At 35.9% G+C, this 20,029-nt stretch overlaps 2 pseudogenes; both read right to left on the minus strand.

Moving 5' to 3' along the window:
* Nucleotides 1-13,106: 13,106 nt before the first annotated feature.
* LOC138324445 (uncharacterized) lies at nucleotides 13,107-13,767 on the minus strand (annotated as a pseudogene).
* A 4,469-nt stretch (nucleotides 13,768-18,236) lies between these two features.
* On the minus strand, nucleotides 18,237-19,953 carry LOC138324446 (chitin deacetylase 8-like; annotated as a pseudogene).
* Between the last annotated feature and the right edge of the window lie 76 nt (nucleotides 19,954-20,029).

A 20,029-nucleotide genomic window follows, 5' to 3' on the forward strand; every position in this document is an offset into this window, starting at 1 on the left:
TTGCGTGTATGTTGTGTGAGGTGCGTGTTTTGGGAGACTGCGGTATATTCATGTTGTGTCTTCTTGTATAGTGGAACTTTTGCCCTTTTTATAGTGCTATATCACTGAAGCATGCCGCCGAAGACACCAAGCAACACACCCCACCCGGTCACATTATACTGACAACGGGCGAACCAGTCGTTCCACTCCCGTTATGCTGAGCGCTAAGCAGGAGCAGAAACTATCACTTTTATAGACTTTGGTGTGTCTCGACCAGGGGACAGAACCCAGAGCCTTCCTCACAGTGGCGAGCGCTCAACTAAAGGCCAAAAGTGAGGTGGTGTCAAGGGAGACGTTAGGAAGAATAAAGTAATTTAGGAAGAAAGAAAAGATAAGATCCTAAATTTAGTCGCCTCTTACGATCATGCAATAGGGGCAGCAGGTACAATTCTAACGCCCTACCTGCAGGGCCGCGATCCATACTGACCGTAAATGTCTCATATTGGTATGTAATGATTTCACATTGTTATATTTCCAGTAGGGTTTTAAATAATGTCTGTAACGTTTTATGGGAAGTGACGATTTCGCAGCGATATTCATTATATCAGCTAGTTGAGATATATCCGTTGGTTTATTAATTTGCTCCAATATCATATTTAACTGTTGGTGATGTGCTCACTCGTTTCCATTTTCCAGTTAATCGCCGTACTAAATGAATGAGTCTCACGCTAATGGCATATCGTCCGAAAGTTCAGTTTATTGGACGGTGGTCTGATATACTAAGTGAGTGGTCATTTATACAGCCGAAATCTACCAAATCAACCTTCGAATATTCTATAAGTATGTGGTCTATCATGGATGTATGAATGCCCTCACCAGATATGTATGTATAGTTAGGACCACGTGACCAGCTTTGGGAAATTAACTGATATCAAATGGTGGTCTTGTATACATTTTTCTATGACAAGACCTCTCTTATTTGCTTCGTTATGGTTTTTTATGCTATAATGTTTTGATAGATGAGCATTAAAATCACCCATTTCAATTATACTTGTTATGCAGATCATTTAAATAAGACTGTATCAATAAATTCCTGATGAGCTAAATTAGTAGACGGCATAAGAACACCTATAACGTACACGTAAGAACTTTTGGTGTCTATACATAATACTAATAATTCTGTCATTAGCATCTTCAATAAGCGGAGTGACTTTCAAATCTTTACGCCAGAGCGTAGCAACACCTCTGAAATCGCGTCGGAATCTTTTTCTGGCTCTATCGCTATTCTACAGTCTTTTCTGTCAAATGCTTTAAAACTTGTATCAATAGTATAAAGAAAATCAAGCTGTTCCGGCATTAGCAAATGTTCAGAGATAAAACTTATATCAACATTACGAAGGGTATTACAAAGATATGGCGTGCCGTACATGACACCGCGAATATCCCAACTTTGCAGTTTCATTCCAGTGGAGTTTAGAATGAATATACAACAAAGAAATAAATTAATACAGTATCTAATACACATCGTTGTCGAAATCATGCAAGCTACTCACGTTACGACGTTGATCATTGTTATAGTCCCTGTTCTTTTCTGTAGTCATCATCTCCGTAGCCACAGTCGTCATTACCAAAACCGTTCGTCTCGATTCCGTTCCACCGTTTAGATTCGAGTTTGCGCGTTTCCTTGGTGATCGCGAATCATCGCATCGCGATCCCACCGATCGCGGAATAACACACCCTCTGGCCAGAATGAACCATTTGTGACAAGTTGGTAGTCGTTTCCCACTATTTACCCTTGCTGTGTAGGTTGGGTTCTCACTGTCCCAATATTTTAACAGTTTTACCCAGGTTATTTTAACGTCACGCTCCGCTGCGTATGACATGATCGATTGGATGATTTCGTTCGATGAACCATCCGCTTTTATTCTGGACATGAGTAAGCGTTTCGGCTTACACTTTCTCTGTACACCTTGAAATACATATCTAGGTCTGCCTGATGAATTATCTGTGACTGACTTACCATTAATATGTGGACACCGCGTGTGCTACATGCAGATGCATTTTTGACATGTCCCCCACATTTTGCCTTTTCCGCATAGCTTATTTTTTATTACAGTTTCTGATTCTTCTTCTTCTTATGTGTACGGGACGCCGTCAAAGTATGACGATTATGTCACGGGGGACCTGTAGGGGTGCAAGGGTGTGAAAGGATTAGATTTGTGATTTTTTTTTTTTTTTTTTTTTAGTATATAGATAAAAGGTGTGTGCAGAACTATTTTGTGAGGGCTTCAAGGGCTACGTTGGAAATATGTGCCTTGAAGTCCTCGAGTGTAGTGCATTGTACTGCTGCTACAGGGAGGAGATTCCATTGTGTTATTGTTTGTGGGAAAAATGAGTATTTGTATGTGTCCTTTGCAGCAGAGATTTGTCTGAAGCAGTGTGGATTGGAGTGTCTGGTTCTGTGGTCTACTGGTATGAGTATGGTCTGGTATTCGACGGCAACTATATTGTGTATTATTTTGTAGAAAAGTATCAATCTTGTGTGTAGCCGTCGTGTCTGTAGTGTTGGCCAGTTGAGTTGATGTATCATGTTTGTAACTGAACTGGTGTCGTGATATTTGTTGTGAACATATCTTGCTGCTCTGCGTTGTGTTTTTTCTATCTGTTGAATTCGGTGTGTGTTGTGGGGGTCCCATATGGAAGAGCAGTATTCCAGTTTGGGTCGAACTAGTGCTTTGTATGCGTGTGCTTTTATGTGTGGTGAATTAATTTTTAAGTTGCGCTTTAAAAACCCTAGTGATCTGTTTGCATTTGCGGTGATATTATTTATGTGCAAGTCCCATTTTAGGTTTTTTTGTAGTGTTAGTCCTAGATATTTGCTTGAGTTTACTTGCTCGAGTGTGTGATTGTGGAGTGTGTAGTTGTGGTGTATTTTGTTGCGTTTTGGTGTAACACTGATTATGTTGCATTTATCTGGGTGAAATTTCATTAGCCAGTCTGTTTCCCATTGTGCTGCTGCGTCCAGATCTTTCTGTAGTTTTATTGTGTCGTCTTTGTTGTTTATTGTTTTGTATATAATACTGTCGTCTGCGAATATAGTCTTAGTGTGCTGTACTGCATGTATTGATGGAAATCGTTAATGTATATGAGAAACAGAATTGGACCCAAACATGTTCCTTGAGGGACTCCTGAAGTTACTTGTATTTTATTTGATTGTTTTCCCTCAAGTACTACTGTTTGGGTGCGTTGTGAGAGAAAGTCTGTGATCCATTTGTGTGTGTTGCCTGTTATGCCGTAGTATTTTAATTTGTATTGTAGGCGTTTGTGTGGGACTTTGTCAAAGGCTTTGGCAAAGTCCATGATAATAATGTCTGTCTGTTTGTTGCTGTTATTATTGTTTGCGAGGTCGTGTATGAATGTAGCAAGTTGTGTCTCGCATGATCTGGATGATCTGAAGCCGTGTTGATTATTCCAAGATAATCGGATCGTGTTGTTAGCGTCGCCAGTAGAAGCTCTTATAGATGAACTTTTACTCAGCCGAATTTGGCTCTTTACAGAATTTATGCGGGATGTCTTTAATATCTCGCGCGTCACAACTCTTCGCGTATAGTCGTATTAGCTTCTATATTGCCGTCCAAAGTATGTCCGGATGAACTTTTTATTTTATTGAGCTCTTTCTCGTGTAATTCTATGCGCTTCCCCTTTTCTGTATTTTCATGTCTTTATTCTTTTATTTCGTCCCTCATGCTCTTTAACTCTACATTTGAGGTATGTACCAGAGAATTGAGCTGTTCCAATATCTCGGACCGCATCCCAACAAGTAGACGAAATATATCTTCCATGGCGTCGACACCCATGTGCCGATTCGCTGGAGTACTGTTATCGTTATGCTCAACTGGTTCCTCAGTGGTAAGACTTCCTTTTGCATCGCCCCCACCAACCCCCAGTAAATTTGAGTGCGGGTGCAAAAGGAAGTCTTTCCTTTTCAGTAACGGTACCTGTACTAGTCGTATCGAGATCTGTTCTCGACTTATTTCGATCCTTGTATCGCAGAACAAGTTCCAGCCCCTCGACACCAACGCTACCTCCAAAGTAGTGATACAGAAGGTAAATGTCATCTTTTCATCTGCCTTTGAGCTGCCGTCATTAGTAAGTTTCACTAATACTCCGAATGGCGTAGAAGGAATCCTCTTCAAAGCACAATCATATAATGACTGTCGAACATTTAACAACGTTTCGCTATCACATTTGTACACTCTTCTAATGTATGATTTAATGTCAGATTTATAAAGCGACCCCGCTTCCTCAGCTCATAAATGCTACTGTTTATTTGTATGGACGTAAGACTGTTTTTGCATTTTTCCTCTGTGATAATTTCATCACTTACAATAGACATGATTTTCAGGTACGGTACATTTCATGAAGGCGCTTGCTGATTATATGTAACTTGTCAACATGCGTTCAGTTTGTACAGTACGTATATATGTATAGTGGTATCGTGAGAACAGTTCACCGGTCACTACACACTTGACCATGGCCACACAATATAGAAAATACAAGTACATTAGGTCCAGTGTATGCAACATAGTTTCACTATTAGACAATATCATCTTTAAATGTCACACATCATGTGCATCCTTTTCTTTACGTGTCCAAAACGTATATACAAATGCAGAAATTTGTAAACACTTACGGAGCTGTTGTAAAACCGTCCGCTTACATTGACGCATGCGCATAAAAAATATGGATTTGTACCATGATCATCTTCATGGGATGGCCCATTTTTATTAATAAAAGAACTTCTCTATTCACTTCTATAAACAGCTATGCCAACCACAACCACATTGATATAAATATACTTCTCCAAGGCTGTCCTGACTTTGATGGTCCTCCAAATAAAGTACTACTTGAAAACATAAATTGCTTTATTGGAAAACTCGCCCGTTTTAATTTATATATGACTTAAAACCCGGATGAAAAAATAAATAATTATTAAAATAATTTTTATATCATATCAATGTGTATAAATTTGTTACAAAAAGGTTAATGAAGCACTGGAGCATCTGGACTTATACATTTTGATAGATCATACATAGATGTACAATCTCAGACGTTTTAGTGGCATTTCTGTAAAATGCCTTATCCTTTAATATTGCGTTGTGTTTCGCCTTCTCTCAGTAATATACAAAGCAATAAATTGTATGTAGCATGCATATGTATATACCTTAAACAATTTCTACATACATGGTAATATCATTGTATTGTATGTATTGTATCTTACGGGAGTCCGGCTCGTTTATGGGTATAACGGACACTTGAAACTTCGTATAGCTCTATAATTAGAAATTTCAACAGTATCAATTAAAGTGCCATACCGCCGACAGGGCATAAATGATTCCCATCATTTAACAATAATTAGTGGTTAATCGTATATATATGACTAATTAACAAAAAATAATTTAAAATAATTTTATTTGCATTTGGTGCATACGCAAGCAGTACTTCATTCCGTATAGGACATAGTGCTACGGATTTTTTTCGGGATGCAATTAATTATTTTTAATATTTTTATATTGAAGTAAAATTGGAAGCTCAAACTTTTTATGGTGGTAATTGTGTAAAGTAAATAACATTTGTAACTGAAAAAAAATACAAAATCGTTTTGCTAGATAAAAAATACCATTTGTCAGCGGTGGAGCACATTCTTAACAATTACTTGGAATCGTCAATATTATCTATTTAATTTTCCTTAAGAAATGCATAACAATAGTTAACAATATTTACATGTGATAATTTGCTTCTTTGATATGTGCGAAAATTTACCTTACTAAAAATAGCATGGATTATTGTTGAATCATCAAAATAAAATTAAAAGAAAACAAATTCTGCAGACATTTGCTATCGATTACGTCCTATGTCAAGCTGTGGTTCTTGTATTTTAAACATCAATGCGATACAATTGCATTGTGTTCAGAAATTTACAGCATCAATGTTAACCATCACATAGCAGTTAGAATTCGACGGAACATTACGCTTACAATAATGTCATAAAAAATTCTTTAAGTTTTATATGCCTTAATTTTCATACTCACGAATCAAGAAGAGTTATTGATATTTAATTTCTCACACTGATTACTAAAGAAAAAATAATGCGTCAAAATGTTCGCCCAGTTACGGCTCATATTACTTTATATCAATCAATAACATGTAAGAATTACCCAACCTAGGGATATGTTAGTCTTCTCCTTTGTTGGCACCACCACGACGGATAAAATATACCCTTAACTATGTGTCGAGGTTACATGATAAAACCACCATTGGTTTTTATCTCCCTTCCAGAAGAGTTGCAGGCCTGAACAACGTAATTAGCGTATTGTATTAACCTATATGTAAACTGTGATGTACATCAGTTATATTGTCAGTCTATATATTCGTCAACAATTAAGGTATTGTTAAGATGTGTGTAGTTGTTGTGTCTTTTCCACACAATCACCGAATTTGCAATGTTTTCCCGTTGATCACGAGCTTCTTTGAGCACTTTTTCGTACGTATCAATGTTTGAATGAGTGACACTATGAACGCCAAGCTCAAATCCGCGCTCGTAATACATTTTCACAATGTTGTAATCTGTATAGGCGTGAAAAATATTTAAGGATGCACTAATTGGACACCCGTTTGGATTTGTCCGATTACGTCCAAAAAGGAAATCGTAGTGTTGAATAGCTTGCACGTTAACGCCATCATCAAACCCAAAATATACCATTTGGGGGATGTTATATCGGTCCATCGGATGTTCAAATGTGCTACAGAAACAGTTCGGAAGTCTGAGCTGGGATGTTGTTGAAAACATGTTTTTTCGAATACCTTCTTTCAGATGACCTGTTCAACAATGACTGAGTTTTGATTGTCATTTGCCGTGATTTTTACACAGATACAGGCATAATAAATGGTATCATTATTTAAATGTTTTGTCCTTTTAATGGGTTCATATTAGCCACAAGCATAGCGTCGTCGATATAATGTCGACAAATGAAAGCCACTCCTACAAATCTAATATGCCTTTTCTCAAGCGTTTGCTGCGGAACTGTGATTGACATTAATTTTCGCCACACTTGTGTTGTGATTTTGATATTTTGTTGGTTTTGTTGAAGGTTCAGTGTAGTGTAGAAATGTAGGACTCAAACGCAGATTCGTAGGATCATATAAAACGAACTCAATCTCAGAATCAGAAATGTTATCTATATTATTTAAGATATATACAGGAAGAAAATATTGTAATATTGTCTCCCTTATACATGTTTTTACTATATTCAAATACTCTTGTTCCTGTAAAAGATTATTATTATTAAATTTCCAAAATCCCCTGCCTGGAACAAATTCATTAAGTTTCAACGATATGGTTGGGAATGAATGATTGCTTCATTCTTAGACTTATCTGGAGATGAAGTTTTCAGATATCAAGAAAAAATCAAGACGAGTCTGCTTGAACGGATTGGTTTTTCTACAAGAATATCTTCTAATGTCTTCAATCTGTTCTCTAAAAATATATACTAATGAAAAATTGTCTATAATTTCTAAAATCTTCTCTCTCGCATTAGTGTTATTGATATGTTTGTAATTTTTATCATAGTCTATATCAGGGTTAAGAACTAAGTTAAAATCTCCACAGACAATAGTATATCGATTATCAAAGACTTCAAGGATCATCCTTATTCGGGCCGTACAAGTTAATAAGTATAATTATGAAAGACTCAATTTCAATTTCTAAGGCTAAAAAATTACCAGTATTGTCTTTCTTCTCCTTGCGAACCTTGAATTCAAAATTGTTCCTAAACATAATGGCTACACCTCTAGCATTTGATCTGAAAGAACTAAAGTAGCACTGAAAACCCCATTCACTTCGTATAATGTTTTCTAGTTCATTACTAAAATGTGTACCTTGCAAGCAAAATACATTACTGTTAGTGGACAACAGATAGGAAAAACATCTTTACGCTTAATTTTGTCACCTAGGCCTTGATTATTAGCAGATAGAAACCGTATAGATGTCATAACTTTGTCTATAAATAAAGTATACTTGTTCCATCCCGGAGTAAGATAGAAGAAAGGAGAAAGAGTAAGAAATTACAAACATGAACAGAGAAAACATAAAATACATTGATATAGTGGTGGTCATAACAAGGTTCTACTGCAAACAGTACAAAATCATCATTGCTTTTCTTCCATAGCATAAAAATACCTGAACATGTATCTGAGAAAATATGCATGAGCACGCCGATATCTGTAAAACTGTAACAGGAAGTATAGCTATACTGGAAGTAGTACAATAATTAACCGATAGGGAGATTATTAAAATCCGGAAACGGTTTTACTAAAACAGCGAAAACGAAAGAGAGAGAAAAAGAAAACAAAAGAAAGATAATTATAGGATTAACTGAGTGTGAATAATAACGTAATGATAATATTATAAATTAAAAAAAAATCTTGAATTTTCCTTTACCAGAAGCATTATAAAGCACGAACTTTAGAAAATTTGTTTTTTATACTAATAATAAACAAAAAATCAAATTAACTTATATTTTTGTAGTTGCCATATAAAATCTGTATAGCAAGTGTATATATATATATATATATGAAACCATAATAAGATTAGAAATAAGTAGACTTACCGGAATTTAGAAAGATAAATCCCACACATACAAAACACACATTAATCACAAATTATCCAAAAGAATAAAACTTTGACACACAAAGACACCACAGAAGTAGCAGTTTCACGTATATTATCCAAACTTTTAGTAGGAATATCGGTAAAACCAGGATACAATTCCTGGCGGCACCAATGTGCCTAGTCCGTTACCGATCATGAGCTAGTACGATTTGTCACATAATATTTACACAAAGTTTGAGTCCTTCATAAGGAATTCGTCTGTGAGAGGTGTGCCAACCTGCAGTCGTCTTTTCTTTCTGTCATACAGAATTGTAAAAAGTTTACCGTCCATGCTAAAGGAGTGCTTCACACACTGAAGTCTGTACGCGTCCTTTAAGATCTGCTGGTTGATCTTCGTGAGGTCCTCAAAGATATAGTGTATCTTGTCTTCTTCAGCTTCGAGCGGGCTCTGATAATCTCAATCTTTTTGCGGCGATGTGTAAACTTAACGATTACATTCCTCGGTCTGTCCATGTTTAACTTCCCTAGGCGATGAGCTATATCAATGTCTCCACTAGAAATGTCTACGTCCAGTTTTGACGAAACAAACTTCACAATTTTGTCTACACATTCCTCCACGTTCTCAGAATCAGATATATCTTCAAGTCCATGAATTCTGAGGGAATTCTTTCGTCCGTGTTGTTCCGAATCGTTGAGACGAGTGATATTGGACCCCTGGAGACTGCAAACCTCAGATTCCAAATTTCCAATAGTCTGACGGAGTTTCTCATTTTCCGATTCCAAATCAAATACTCTTCCTCTTCAACCAATTCTCTATTCTCCTGTCGAATAGTGTAACTCAACTTCTTCATTTTGTAATCAAAGTCGGACTTTGTAATGAGAGATGTTAACAAAGTCGAGATATCATTAAGTCTTTCCTCAATATTTCCCCTAGTCCTAACACCAGTATCTCCTCCAGTGTTGTTTTTCCTGTGGCTTGACATTACCAAAGAATTACACAGAATATGTTACACAAAGTAAAGTTCTCACACTCAGGCAAGCCAATGTATAGATCCAGGTATTCAGTACATGTACTGTGAGTAGTAGTCACTAGCCTGGGTATCAGATCATAGTCCTAACATTCATGTTCCAAACTACACATTTCCGTCATATATTTCAGGAAAGAGAGTCCATCCACGTGTAATATGTGTACTTATGTACACTATCATCCAGAAATTATTTTACCACAAATGTGATAAAATATGAAAAAAATCACTTTTTCACAGGAGCACCTGACAAAGGACTACCCAGGTCGAACGTGACCTTGACCTCCTCCTTTGGTCGAAAAGAACCTGTTATACGGTATTTATTTGTTTGCTTGTTTGTTTGTTTGATTAATTAACGTCCTATTAACAGCCAGGGTTATGTAAGGACGGTCTCCCATGTATGTGGTGTGTAGTGTGTAAGAAATGCGTGGTGTGTGTTTTGGGAGACTGCGGTATATTCGTGTTGTGTCGTCTTGCAATGTGGAACTCGTTACAATTCTATATCACTGAAGCATGCCGCTGAAGATAACGAGCAACACATCCCAACCGGTCACATTATACTGATAACGGGCGAACCAGTCGTTCCACTCCTTGTATGCTGAGGGCTAAGAAGGGGTAGAGACTATCCTTTTATTGACTTTGTTGTGTCTCGGTCAAGGACATAACCCTGATCCTACCTCAAAAACGGACAAACTAGTCATCACTCTCCTTTTTTCTGGGCGTTAAGCAGGAGCAGAAACTATCTCTTTTATTAAGTATTGTGCGTCTCCGCCAAGGGACAGAACCTACAGCCTTCCTCACAGGGGCGAGCGCTCAACTGAAGACTTACATTTTACTTAAAGCCCCATTATGTTTTGGGGTGAAAAAATATCGTCTTGAAGTACCAATCTTTGCTAAACGGTAGAGCACATATCCTTATGAAGATATCCCCTAATAAAAAATGCCCAACATTTCTATGGTTTTCAAAAACAATACAAAACCCCTATTCGGACAGGAGGGGAACCCGTAGTTCCGCAACAGAGTCAAAACCATCTAGTACGTATGCGTAGGCACATAAAAAAGTGGAATTTCACTAACAAACTTCAACATCATGGTGAACGCACTTAAGACTCACCAAATACGTGTCAGCGAACACACATGGGTCCGTTGTCTTCAAACAACGACAATTTAGCGGTCAAGTTTTTCAAGTTTTATTATAACCAAATGCGATACAGCATATAGGCAACAATATACATAATTATATTAAATCAAAATTCACATATACAACAGGGTCAACGGCGATATCGGCATTATCGGATTATATATCCATGACAAGTGATCATGATCATAAATTACTAACTGTCTAATAAACATAATTCACGCTAAGCGTAAAATGGAATGCACACTCAAGAAATTTGAGAAATTTCGGTTTCAATTCCCTATTCCTTTTTACTACGTACATGTATACGGTACTAAGAATTACGTACTGACGGCAAATGATAGTCCACCAGGTAGCATCAAGGGTCAAAATAATATATGTTGTGTGTTTTAATGACGAAACTCCAGTAGTCTGACAATATTTATATCCCCTTGTAGTTCATTCTAATACTGACATTTGTATTAATATAAATCTTTGATTAGTTTAATTCGCTCAGTGCACATAAAATTATAGGCCTATATTTAAAAGTGCCCATACGATAATAAGGACACATGCACCTGGTGATCAATATACTTGATTATACACGCATACTCTGATGAAATGTATGATGATCCTTTTCTAATCACACGAAACGTAATCGAGAAACATTTAATCAGTTTATTATACAAAAATGAAATCTCGACAGGTATCGGTATATACAATATACCAGAAAATGTTTACACGTATAATTGATATAAAAAATAAAGTAGGTAACAGCACTGGTATCTATGTCAATCAAGTGCTGGGTCCTAACAAACACATATCTGTGGCGAACATGAATACTGAGAAAAGATATTTATATATATATATATATAGATGTAATATGCGATATGTATACATGTACATGTATATACAAATAATGTATACATGCAGTAACCATGTTGATCATGAGCATGTACAGTAATATAATAGACATGTCTCAACATACAGATCGACGTATCTTTCATCTACATGTATGCGCTATCTCATATTTTATAGACGTAAGAATATCTTTTTAAAATACCCAAAGAAGAAATAGAAAGCAGTTATAATACATAAATGGTAAGCTATTAGTCAACCTCTTTAAGTATTTAGATATATTGTGCTCTCTTAACTCTCAAATTATGAATAGATTAGTAGTTTCAAGATATTTGTTGATATGTTTTTGTTTGGGACAAAAAATGTATTTATCTCAAATTATTAGACGAGGGGAAAGAAAATCAACCGAACATCACCATCATTGACACGGCCACGTGTTTATATTTGTACGATAAAATACCCTATATGGTGCCCCATATATGCATTTCAATATGTACATCCACTATTTTTCGATTAATACGTATTTTGTATTAAACTTTATATAAAACTTTATGTCACCTTTGACAGGACACATCTATAATATGTGAAATCTAATATGTATCATATACTAAAACAATTATATAACATTGTACTACCCAACGCTTGCTCAAAACTGTCCTCTCTCTCGGCCATGCTTGTTTTGTTGGGGTGTTCTCTAAACGCCAACATATTTATCAACAATAGGTAGGTATTGTTTTAGAAAACAATAGGAAGGCAATTATATACTGTTTCATATAAGTCTTACCTGTAGATTTACCTGAGATTCACCTGTGGTACTCAACAAAATATGAAGTGTATGCAAAAGGGACTATACTTCTACTTATTATTGAAAGGACAACAAATTTATACATACATATAGCTCTACATTACAGAACTAAATAAATATTTTCATATTTATAAAGTTTGAAAAATAAAACAATGTTAGCACTAACCACATGCATTAATTTTACAAAAATGAAGTTATGGAGGAAATACACTTGTTCTTATTAATGAAAGGACAACACATGAAATAGATATTGATTTAAAATTTAAACATCTGAAACTGAAAAATTACACAAAATAGGTTAAAACATCTTAAACTAAAACAATACATACAGAAAATTAAAATATCTGAAACTGGAAAAACTACACTGAGAAAGTTAAAACATCTGAAACTAAAAAATTACTTACAGAAAATTAAAAATATCTGAAACTGAAGAATTACTTACAGAAAATTAAAAATATCTGAAACTGAAGAATTACTCACAGAAAATTAAAACATGTGGAACTTAAAAACTACATAGAGAAAGTTAAAACATCTGAAACTAAAAAATTACTTACAGGAATATAAAAACCTGAAACTGAATAATTACATACAAAAAGTAAAAACTTCTTAAACTAGAACGGCGAAATTGGAGACAGGTAAGATGTTGTTGTCTCATCCCAGGTGAAGAAGAGTGGATGCAGCATCGGCGTAGTCCATTAAGTCCATAGCTCCAGTTTCCAGCCTCTGTTTCAGAACAGTCAATCTGAAGTCAATTCTTCGGTACTCCCTAGCGTGGTCGTTGACTTCCTCCGGCCCTCTTCTGGATGTTGGGAGATCTCGTTAGAAGCCTCAGTGTCTTTGAAAACCTGGATGATTGTGTAGAGGTTTGGATGGGCGTGCTGGACCTTCTTCTTCAGTTTGGCGTGCCATGACTCCAGATGGTTCGTGGTGCGTGGTCCCTCTGTTGTGTAGTGGTTCCGCATGGTCGTGTCGCCCTCAATCCATTGGTTGACTACGGTTTCTGTAAAGGGTGTGGTGTCGTTCGGTAGCTCAGCATCTTCGAGGTCATCTAAGGCATTGAACCAAACATCTTCATCTCGTTCCTGGGGTATCAATGGAAGGAGTGCTGCTCGTCGCACTAACTTCCGGATGTCATCATTCTCCCTGTAGGCTGTCTAGAGTCCTGTCTGTTGTACCTTACGCCAGATGCACTGTGTGTATTGGAAAAAGCATCCCATCATGGAGATTCCAGGGAAGACTTGGCGCATCGCGTTGTGGAGGGCAATCTCAAAGTCCGCGGGTTGGGAAAAACTGTGGTTGGAGACAGTTGGAGTTACCAATGGGGTCATTGCTCCATCAACCTCCGCATGTATTGTGTATATCTGATGAAATAGGGTATGACAGGTGTAGAATGTCCCATCGCAGAAGACTTTATCAGCAGCAGCAAGATTTGTCAAGTTTCCAAATGTGGCGAAGGCTAAGATGCGTGCATCGTCTCCATCATCAAATAACAGGAAGCGCTCTCCGGTCACAGTCTCCGTCCATCGTCCATCGAGGTCGATCTCAGCTCTGGTCTTTGGACGTCTAGGAGTCTGTTTCCTTCTTGCTCTGTATAAAGCTGATCTGGCCGCTCTGAAAGTAGGGATCTGCTGCACAACGGCTCTGGCTTCGTCGTCCCAATCACTACCACGCAGCCAGCTTGGTTACTTCCTCCTGGTATATGAATGGAATGGTCTGACTTCTCGCTGACTTCTTGTCTTGACATATGACATGATTTCCTTGGCGACGATAGAAGCATGGTTGGCAGGGTGACTGTCGTGGATGTCGTCAGTGCTGGCAAGTGGAGAAAACCCACTGAAATGAGAATCCGGTTACCGTTTGTTTTACAGTGACTGGGAAAGTAATCAGACGGTAACAACGCCAGTAGGTCAGTTGATGAAAAGCGAATAAAAATTAATTACAAACTTCAGATTGATCTGAGCATTAGCCATGTTACAAGAGAGAAATGTGTGTGATAAAAATCAGATCAGAATTAAATGCAATCAATATAGAGAGCAAAAACCTGAATGATGAATTTTGGGATTCATCATAGCTTTATATAACACATTTGATTAATAAGCTTGGGGTACTTACCTCATTTAGTAATAAGAGGCCATTAGTACCACTCCTTCCTTGTAATTGATGGTGAACACACAATCACATAAAGCTGCTGCTGATTGATTGTTTATGAAATCTGGTCAAAGCTTATTTTCAAAACAAGGGTGCACGCTGAACATTTGTTCAAAGTTGATATTTATAGATCTAATTATTGGGATATATCAATAATACCTTATACAGGTTTCTGAATATGTTTTTCCTCCATATATCTTTTTTTTAATTTAAACATACAACAGAGATAATACGTTTCAATAGAAGAAAACAATACTTTACTCTCATAAATCATTAATAGAATTTAATAAAAAAAAAAAAAACACATATTTATTGACACATTATTATTTTTTTTATAATTATTATTATTATAAACATAATATATGAAAAGCAAAAACTGAAATAGAATTTACTGCAATTTAATACAATTACATTTACATTTACATATGTATATCTGTACAGGTAAGTACCAACAGGTAACTTTTACAGGTAAATTTACCTGTTGGCATTGGGACCCCTTTTGGGAAAAATAATATAATCACTGTCACAACAAACTACCTTACAGGTAATTTAAATTGGCGTTCAGAGATACACCCGTTTTGTTTACCCTCCGGGTATCGAGCGTATACGTACACGAGGTATTTTTAACTATGCAAACCAAACCGTTTTATTTTAAGAACTCTTTACTAATTAATTATTGCGTAATTATCTTTATTGGAAAGAAACCAAATGAAGAACCTTTCATAAGGGACGATAATGTATATTTTAACAAAGTTTGGTGAAAGCATAATGGGACTTTAAGTTTCTGCTCCTTTTTAGCGTCAGTATAATATGGCTAGGTTGGATGTTGTTTTGTGTATCTGGTCGTACACTTTAATGAATCATTGAAATAACGATACACTCACAACTCAAACATACCGCAGCCTTCTAAAACTTTTCTGTTCTTAAGTAGCAAATACCACAACGGATAATCAAAACGAGCGCGTTGCTGAACACCAATCCAAAGAAATATATTGATTGAAAATGTAATTTAATAGAATGGTGACATTTCAAAGGTTTCACAACATCTTATTAAATCAAGATTATAAAGTTCTGATTAATTATATGTTTTTTTCTGGTTTAGGATCGACAAATTCGCATACTAATATATATATCTCCTTCTTAAAGTGCTATATCACTGAAGCATGCTGCCGGAGACACCAAGCAGCAACACACCCCACCCGGTATCATTATACTGACAACGCGCAAACCAGTATTCTTAATCCATGTTTGCTGAACGCTAGGCAGGAGCAGAAACTACCACTTCTATAGGTTTGAGTATCTCGGCCAGGGGACAGGACTAGGAGCCTACCACTACATAATCTTTTCCAGGACCTTTACATACAGATTGATATACAAATACGTAAATGCATCAGAATAATTATTATGATTATGTGCAGACAAGACCTGTGTCAGCGGAATAAAGTAACGTTTCTCTACAACTATTTTAGATTCACGATAATGTGTGAAAAATATTTTATATTTTGAAAAGAGGCAAATGTATATAGCAATTCAAAGTTAGCTATTAGTAACACTTGCGAATCCTATGGGAGTCCGGTTTGTTTAAAGGCAAAGAATACACATCAAAAATAGCTAATACATATAACTATCTGATTAGAAATTTGAACAGTATATAATCGGTCAATATTATTTATTTGATTTTCATAAGAAATACATAACAATAGCTACATGTTATATTTCTTGCTTCGTGGTTATGTGCGAACAATTGCCTTACTAAAATCAATGTGAATTTTGTTGAATAATTGAAATTCAAATATATATTCTTCAGACATTTGCTATCAAACAACCTATGTCAAAGTGTGGTTTTTGTAATAATAAACCAATGCGATAAATTATGTTGTGTTCAGAAATTTACAGCACCCACGTTAACCGTCACCTAGAAGTTTGAACGGAACCAGATATACGCTCAGAATAATTTCATGAAACTACTTGTCTTAAAATCAGTAACAAATACGAATTACCCAACTTAAGGATATTTAGTCTCTTCCTTTGTTGTCATCGCCGCAACGAAAAAGATATACCCTAAATTACTATGTATCGAGGTCACATGATAAAACCACCACTGTTTTTCATCTCCTTTTCAGAAGAGTTCCATGCCTGTATAAGGTAATTAGCGTATTTTATTAACGTATGTGTTAACCGTGATATATATCAGTTATATTGTCAGTCTATATATTCGTCAACAATTAACGTATTATTAAGAATTGTGTAGCTGTTGCGTATTTTCCATACTACCAAATATATTATTGCAACAGACGCGAAGGTGAGAACAAGGCAAAGGGAAACAATCAAAGACAATCGCAGACTGCTATCTAATCCTGACTTAAAAATATGTTCATTACAATCCCAGTATTTAAAATCTTTGATCTCAGAAATATTGGTCGGATGCCTCATCCAGTCCAGAAGTTGTTTAGCTGTTATAATGTAGACATCTCCATACGTCAACATCTTTTCTATGGCCATGTCCATTCCTACCCGTGTATATGGATGGAAAAACCAAGCCATGTGCATATGAATTTCTAAGGGTGCACGGTTACTATTGTAATTTCTGTAGAAGTTGTCCATGATAAAATTGTATGCTTCGTCAATATTATTTGGTCTCTCAAGGCAGCCACCTGTATATACAACAACCGTATCCAGGGCTAGCTCTGGGTCAAAAATTGGATTCGGTGTCAGCGGAATAAGTTAACGTTTCTCTACAACTATTTTAGATTCACGATAATGTGTGAAAAATATTTTATATTTTGAAAAGAGGCAAATGTATATAGCAATTCAAAGTTAGCTATTAGTAACACTTGCGAATCCTATGGGAGTCCGGTTTGTTTAAAGGCAAAGAATACACATCAAAAATAGCTAATACATATAACTATCTGATTAGAAATTTGAACAGTATATAATCGGTCAATATTATTTATTTGATTTTCATAAGAAATACATAACAATAGCTATATGTTATATTTCTTGCTTCGTGGTTATGTGCGAACAATTGCCTTACTAAAATCAATGTGAATTTTGTTGAATAATTGAAATTAAAATATATATTCTTCAGACATTTGCTATCAAACAACCTATGTCAAAGTGTGGTTTTTGTAATAATAAACCAATGCGATACAATTATGTTGTGTTCAGAAATTTACAGCATCCACGTTAACCGTCACCTAGAAGTTTGAACGGAACCCGATATATGCTCAGAATGATTTCATGAAATTACTTGTCTTAAAATCAGTAACAAATACGAATTACCCAACTTAAGGATATTTAGTCTCTTCCTTTGTTGTCATCGCCGCAACGAAAAAGATATACCCTAAATTACTATGTATCGAGGTCACATGATAAAACCACCACTGTTTTTCATCTCCTTTTCAGAAGAGTTCCAGGCCTGTATAAGGTAATTAGCGTATTTTATTAACGTATATGTTAACCGTGATGTACATCAGTTATATTGTCAGTCTATATATTCGTCAACAATTAACGTATTATTAAGAATTGTGTAGCTGTTGCGTATTTTCCACACAATCAAATATATTATTGCAACAGACGCAAAGGTGAGAACAAGGCAAAGGGAAACAATCAAAGACAGTCGCAGACCGCTATCTAATCTTGACTTAAAATATGTTCATCACAATCCCAGTATTTAAAATCTTTGATCTCAGAAATATTGGTCGGATGCCTCATCCAGTCCAGAAGTTGTTTAGCTGTTATAATGTAGACATCTCCATACGTCAACATCTTTTCTATGGCCATGTCCATTCCTACCCGTGTATATGGATGGAAAAACCAAGCCATGTGCATATGAATTTCTAAGGGTGCACGGTTACTATTGTAATTTCTGTAGAAGTTGTCCATGATAAAATTGTATGCTTCGTCAGTATTATTTGGTCTCTCAAGGCAGCCACCTGTATATACACAACCGTATCCAGGGCTAGCTCTGGGTCAAAAATTGGATTCGCCAATTGAAAGTTGCGAGTCGCGTGTCAATCTACCTGGATATTCTTCACGGGGACAATTTTTTATATCTTTTATATTGATTACAAGAAGGGAAAACAATGCCAATTAAACATGTACATGTATTTCAATCCTAATACATTGATATTTTATATATCTTTTATTGAAATATATATATATAAAAAATACTGGGCTTAATTGAATTGAAATATTTGCTTAATTTTCATCACTACAGAAGTACTAAATAAAAAAAGAAATGTGTCAAACCTGTTACAGTATCAGTTGAAATAATAAAAAAATAATCTAATTTGAGAGAGAGGAAAAGTGAAAATTTCTTTGAAATTTAATTGATTAAAAAATGTATTTATATTTACTATTAATATTTTTTCATAATGTGATTTTTTTTTCTCGTAGATGTACACAAAAATTCTGGAAAAAATTGCCCTTCCTATTTTTTCAAACATGATTTTTAATGAAATCCTGAAGTTGTACCGATCCGGGCCGACTATTACAATTATCCAAAATAGCGGCCATTACGATTGCAAAACTTTGTGACTTGGGGGACAGTTAGGCCTATTAAACTTTAAAAACGTGAGTAAATCATTAACAGTTGTAAGCTGTGTTTGTTGGGGACATTGGCCAAATTCGCAATGTTTTCCCGTTGATCACAAGCTTCTTTGAGTACTTTTTCGTACGTATCAATAGCTGAATGAGTAACACTATGAAGGCCCATCTCATATCCGCGCTCGTAATACATTTTTACAATACATTTTTACAATGTTGTGATCTGTACTGCCGTGAGAGATATATAAGGATGCACTAATTGGACACCCGTTTGGATTTGTCCGATTACGTCCAAAAAGGAAATCGTAGTGGTGAATAGCTTGCACGTTAACTCCATCATCAAACCCAAAATATACTATTTGGGGAATGTTATATCGGCCCATCGGATGTTCAAACGTGTTACAGAAACAGTCCGGTAGGTGACAGTTTACTCCTTGGACACATGATACGTCCGCTGGAGTAACGAATTTTGTCGAAAAATACACAAAACAAAATTAGTCCGAGCTGGGATGTTCTTGAAAACATGGTTTTCGAGTAACTTCCCTCAGATGATCACCAGCGACTGGATTCCTATCGTCTTTTGACGTTATATCTAAGCAGACATGTACATATTTGAGGTAATTTAATTGTCCTCCAAATGGAGTTACATGAGCATTATCAAATTGAAATCGGCTTTTGATTAAAATCAAATTGACCAATGTAAATGCCCGCAGGTTAATTGGTAGTGAGGCATCGAAAACAATCGAAACATTAATCACTAAGTACCTGTTACGTATTGTTTGTGGTTTTGGCTTAAAGTCATTGTATCTTCTGATTGGATACGATTACCTGGTATGTACATTAGACCAATAGCAGAGCCACCTCGCTACACTTATTTA

Source organism: Argopecten irradians, chromosome 5, assembly GCF_041381155.1.
Source record: "Argopecten irradians isolate NY chromosome 5, Ai_NY, whole genome shotgun sequence".
Classification (NCBI taxonomy): Eukaryota; Metazoa; Mollusca; class Bivalvia; order Pectinida; family Pectinidae; genus Argopecten; species Argopecten irradians.